This window comes from Bison bison, unplaced genomic scaffold, assembly GCF_000754665.1.
Source record: "Bison bison bison isolate TAMUID 2011002044 unplaced genomic scaffold, Bison_UMD1.0 scf7180017864263, whole genome shotgun sequence".
Taxonomy (NCBI): Eukaryota; Metazoa; Chordata; class Mammalia; order Artiodactyla; family Bovidae; genus Bison; species Bison bison.
The window spans coordinates 8,770,933-8,776,932 of NW_011494835.1; the positions used below are offsets into that span (position 1 = coordinate 8,770,933).

General features: G+C 31.6%; 1 protein-coding gene across 1 annotated transcript in view; it reads left to right on the forward strand.

The window, feature by feature from the left end:
- Positions 1–6,000, forward strand: part of STPG2 (sperm-tail PG-rich repeat containing 2) — a 368,665-nt gene that overhangs the window by 255,667 nt on the left and 106,998 nt on the right. The gene's annotated exons all lie outside the window — the stretch shown is intronic.

Consider the following 6,000-nt stretch of genomic DNA (forward strand, 5'->3'; position numbering starts at 1 on the left):
GTGTCCATAACCACATTCAATATATGGTCACCCAGAAATGTTTTAGGGAAATTAATTCTTTGAAGTCGAGGTATCATCACTGTCACCAAGACCAAGAACAATCAATCAAGTAACAGATATCTATTCCAGAGTCCCTTAAAGTAGATTAGATTGGTTTTCATATTTTCTGAAGATTTTTTTCCTTTGCTTTTACTCTCATCTCCATAAAATGTATTATAGATAGAATGCATAGTAAGAGTTTGAGTTAAGTTCCAGAATTGGAATATGACTTTTCATTACTTCAATATTTAGCCTCAGGCAAGTAAACTGTTTCATTAGTTTCTATTTTACAAAATTGAGATAATACTTGCCACCTACTTGACTCTCATGAGAATATGAAAGATTAATAAAACTATACTTCAAAGTCATTTTCAGAATATTTGAATCTCCTAGAAGTATAAAATCTTATTATAATATGAAACATGTTTCTTCTTAGTGCCAAGCCAGCAATAGCTTCTGAAAGAATTTGGGATAGGGAAATATCTTCATTATGAAGACAATTATTATTTGGAAGTCAAAGACATATGGGCTGTCAACGTCACTATACAACTGTAGATTAGCTAGTTAACTAAATGAAAAGAGTTTATCACAATAAGCCAATACTTCATTAAGTTTGCCATCCTGCATCTTAAAGTAGCCTACAATTCAAATAAATGATAGCAGATATCCCACATGCCTCTATAATCAACACATTCGAAAAAATATATGCATTTCTGAAGCTATTACCTGATGCCATGATTATGAAATTTGATTTCCTCTGACACAATGTAGATACTGTAATATTATAGAATGATTCATTTTTTTGAACTTAATCTTAAAATATATAGTCCAAAATATGTCTCTTACATATATTTAATAGGTAACCAGGGCCAATTCAATTAATATCCATACCTTGTTTTGGTAATTGAAGATTAACTTCTGTTTGTCCTGTTACATTGATTTAATCTAGGAAAATAAGTCAGGTGTGTATCAACTCTCTGAATAGGTCATCTTATTTTGTTGATTTTTGTTTAGGCTAGATTTTTTATCGACCAATATGACAAGCAGTTCTTAATTCTATAATGAGAATAGCCCATTTATATTTATAGTTCTTAATACCATTTAACTTTTGTTGGGGACAACTAGTATGTTAAATCTTTAGGCTTTTGTTTTAAATCATTGGTATATGATCAAAAGGTACAATGATAGTAATTCTGTTGGTTATATGTTTTGTGTCAACGTTTATCCCAAGAATGATATTCTTTCTTATCATATCTTCTTAGAAAAAGAGTGGGTTTTTTTTTAATCCCTAATATTTGTCATTTAAATCTTAGTAATTGTTTTACCTTAATACCAGTGATAAGAGCCATTTGAGTTTTATGTCAAATTATTTATCAGCCAGATAAAATTATTTTCTGTTACTATATATGTGTATTTGTATACATTTGGAACTATAAGACTGAGTTAATTTATAGAGCCTGATATTCATGTTTCTTCCTTGAGTCATGACATTGGCAAGAAGAATTGAGTGCTTTGCCTTACAGAAATTAAAGAACATGTACCTATAATAGAATAATAGGCAAGTTAAAAATTTATTACTGTCTGATATTTGTAGGTAAAAGTGGTAAGAACTGAGATTGATAAATGACATAATATGAGTTTGGTTGACATATGAATAGTATTCTTGGGACTCACAAACTTATAGGATATTCAATCACTGAACATTCTATAGCTGTGTATTTATTTCAAATTATTTTAGAACTTTTATTAACACTATGGAAGTGATTTTGTTTTATTCAAATGAAGTCTTTTCTTTGAAGTTATTCAAGAAGGATAAAACTCATTTTCATTAGTCTAAATTAAAGGGAGAAGTAGATAGTTGCAGTCAGTATACTGTATACCATTAAATGTTGTGTAACCAATAAAAACACATGTGAATCATTTAATGAGGAAGTTATTAAATGAGGTGTATCACATTATAAAGCAATCTACTCTTACACACCACGTTTTAATTCAGGGATATGTAAATGACTTTGTGATTAATCCAGTTCAGGTAAAGTAAAATTGTTAAGTGTAAAGAGAATTAAACATTATTTTTTCTCTCATATTTAACCTGTTTTTGGACATTTGGAGGAGGAAAATACTCAGCAAATTTAAAAAGAAAATGAATGAAAACATTGAGAATGTGGAAATTTGGGGACTCTTGTATCACAGTGGAAGTATAAGTTGATGTCAGTGATTCTAAAGGACAAGCTGGCAGAATGTTTCAAATATACATCCCATTTAACCTTAACATTCTACTTCTGTGATTCCTCTGTGAAGTAATTGATAATATGCCTGAAGTTTTACACATCAAGTATATTCATCCAAGAATACTAAAAATGAAAAGTTTTAAATATATTAAATGAAAGAAAATAGGTAATTCTGATGTAAAAGCTGAATAGAGTCCTATGAAAAATTTTAAAATGGTATATATCATTTAAACCTGATAATAGGATAGGATTAATTTGATCAGTCATTCAACAAATATGTACCAAGAGCCTCTTACATATTAAGCACTGTTCCAGGGACTTGTGATAGAGCCGTGAACAAGATGTAAACATTGTTTCATGGAGCAAAACTTTAGGAGTGAGACATTTAATAAATAAATGAATAAATAGATCAATAGGTTGATAAATGAGGGAAGGAAAAGAAAGAATACAAGATGGTTATACATGCTATGGAGAAAAATGAGAAAAAAGGAAGAATGGGAGTTCATTGTGGGTTCTGCATCAGTTTAAAAAGTGTTATCAGTGAAGAGCTTACTTGGAAAATAATATGTGATTAAACAACCTTAGGCTCATGAAAGATTTTGTTTTGCTTTTCAATTTTTGCTTTCTCTATATGAACATACACTGTTTTATAGTAAGTAAAAATGATTTAAAATTGTAATAAAACAATTGAAATTTAAAGCATAATTTTAATTAAAATCAATGTTTAAGTGAATAATAGATTAAACAATACATAGTATAAATATAACACTTGTAAGCTGAACATAACAGATACTGAGACTGTTTTTATATAGAAAGCATAGATCATTTCTAATGAAAACAGTGTGATTTATGTATCACATTCCTATGGGAAATTATTTTAGGAAACAAATATAATTCATCTTTGAAGTTAATTGAACACATCCCATGAAGATGTTTTTGTTCACTTTTTTAATAAATATAAGTGGTACCTTTGATATAAAAATCAGTGTAGTGTGAAAACTAATTATTTATTCTATTTTCTCAGTCGTTTGTAATATTATAGCTTCAGAAATACTAAAGAGTTTGTCAAAATGCAGTTCATCCCACTTGCTGAGTGCTGTTGCAATAAACATGTAATTTTTTGGCTTGTTTTTCTATAGCTTCCAGAAATGCTTTTGGGCTCTGAAAATGCAGTATAATTCTGAGTATAGGCAAAAATTGATCAGATCAATATTGGAAACTTGCTGATTTTATATCATTATTAAAAATAGTGAAATTTTATTACTGAAAGTGAGATAACTTTATTTGATTTGCTTTCAAATTGTTTTGTTTCTTTGGGTACTTCATATATCAGGTAAATTCTTATTTATATACAATTTGAGAAAGATCAATTTATTTACTAGGTGTATCTTAAAGGTAAAATTACCCTGTATGTAGTATACAGAAAATGAATTTTCTGAGTCATTCACTTTTTGTATACTAAAGAATCTTTGAAGACAATGGAAAAAGCTTTATTTGAGGAGAAATTAACTATGTTGGGGGAGGGGAAGAAAGGACTGATGCAAAATATTTTAGAACACAAAGGTTAACAGAATCAAAATCTGAAATAGAATGGTAGCCTTAAAGCAGAAAATGGACTTTGTTTATTTAGGTGCAAGGTAAGGTGTAAAGAATAACTGAAAATATATAGATTTTATATATAGAGATAATACAAGTATAACTCTTTTTTTGTACTTTGCATTATTGCACTTTACTGATACAGCTTTTTTTTAAAAAAAATAAACTGATGCTCTGTGGCCACCCTGTTGAGCAAGTCTATCCACACCATTTTTCTAACAGCATTTCTCACTTCCTGTCTCTGTGTCACATTTTGGTAATTCTCACAATATTTCAAGATTTTAATTATTATTATATTTGTTATGGTGACTTGTAGTCTGTGATCTTTGATATTACTGTTTTAATTGCTTGGGGACATCATGAACTACACCCATATAAGATGGCAAACTTAGCTGGTAAATGTCATGTGTGTTCTGACTGCTCCATCAACTTGTAATTCCCTCTCTCACTCTTTCAGGCCTCCCTATTCTTTGATACGTAACAATATGGAAATCAGGCCAATTAATAACCCTAAAATAGCCTATAAGTGTTCAAGTGAAAGGAAATGTTACATCCCTCACTTTAAATCAAAAGCTAGAAATGATCAGGTTTAGTGAGAAAGGCATGTTTGAAAGCTGAGATAGGCTGATATGATATAATATTGTTGCCTATAATCACTGTGCTATGCCTTAAATCTCTATGACTTATTAGTTTTAAGTTGTGTACCCTTAAATAACCCTTTAATAAATAAGAGGAGAGATGTTAATCTCTCCTCTTATCCCATTCCCAGTCCCTAGTCACCACCATTTTACTCTTTTTTTGGAGTTTGACTTTAGATTTCCACATGTAAGTGATATCAATACAGTATTTTTCTTTCTCTCTCTGACTTATCTTAGTATAATGTCATTGAAGTCCATCTATGTTATTATTTCAATTGGCAAGATTTCCTTCTTTCTTGTAGTTGAACAATATTCTATTGTTTGTGTGTGGCATGGGCCACATCGCCTATATCTTTACCTTTTCATGAGCACTTAAGGTTGTATCCCTATCTTGGCTAATGTGAATAGTACTGCAATAAATATGGGAGTGCTTGTATCTCTTCAATAGTGGAGCAGCTCTTTATACAGATTTCTTAAACACAGAACGTGACATTACAAAGCATTCAACATGTACAGTATATAATAGCAAGCTTGGAAAGTACATAGTGGCAAATCCTCATGGAATCTAAAATAAGTATAATAAATGATGAATTTATAATTGCATATATATCTTTGTAGTAGATCAAAGCACTATGTGTTCAAAATTTTTTCACATTTCATCTGTAACAACAAAATATTTTGCTTATTAAATGATATGGTGACTTCAAGGAAAAAACAACTGTTTCACAAATTTATATAATCCTCAGTTATAATTCATGAAGATGTTCAGCTTCAGTGAGTGAACTGAAAGTTGCTCAATCGTATCCAATTGTTTGTGACCCCATGGACTGTAGCCCACCAGGCTCTTCTGTCCATGAAATTCTCTAGGCCAGAATACTGGAGTGGATAGCCTTTCCTTTCTCCAGAGGATCTTCCCAGCATAGGGATCGAATCGGGGTCTCCTGAATCACAGGCGGATTCTTTACCAACTGAGCTCTCAGGGAAGCCCTTGGACCTTCAAATCTGAATGAAGCTAATCAAATTAAATCTTAACAAAAATGTGTGAAAATATAATACAACTCTAAGTGGTCAGCCTTGCCTTCTAATGGAAGAAGTTGTCTCAATAGTTAGGAGGCTTCTTATTACTGGAGATCTCTATTCATGAACTGAATGACTTAACTTTCAGGAATGCTTTGGGATAGATTTCTGCAGAGTGGGAAGTTGGATTTGAGAAACTTTAAGCCCCCCACCCCTTTGCACTGTGTCCAAGTCTAATAATTCTCTAAATTATGAGCAGGCAGCTAGCATAAGGGCTTCCCAGGTGGTGCAGTGGTAAACAATCCACCTGCCGATGCAAGAGACGCAAGAGATGCAACTTCAACCCTTGGGTTGAGAAGATCCCCTGGAATAGGAAATGGCAACCCACTCTAGTATTCTTGCCTAGAAAATCCCATGGAAGAGGAGTCCAGTGGGCTACAGTCCATGGGATCACAAAGAGTTAGACATGGCTGAGCACG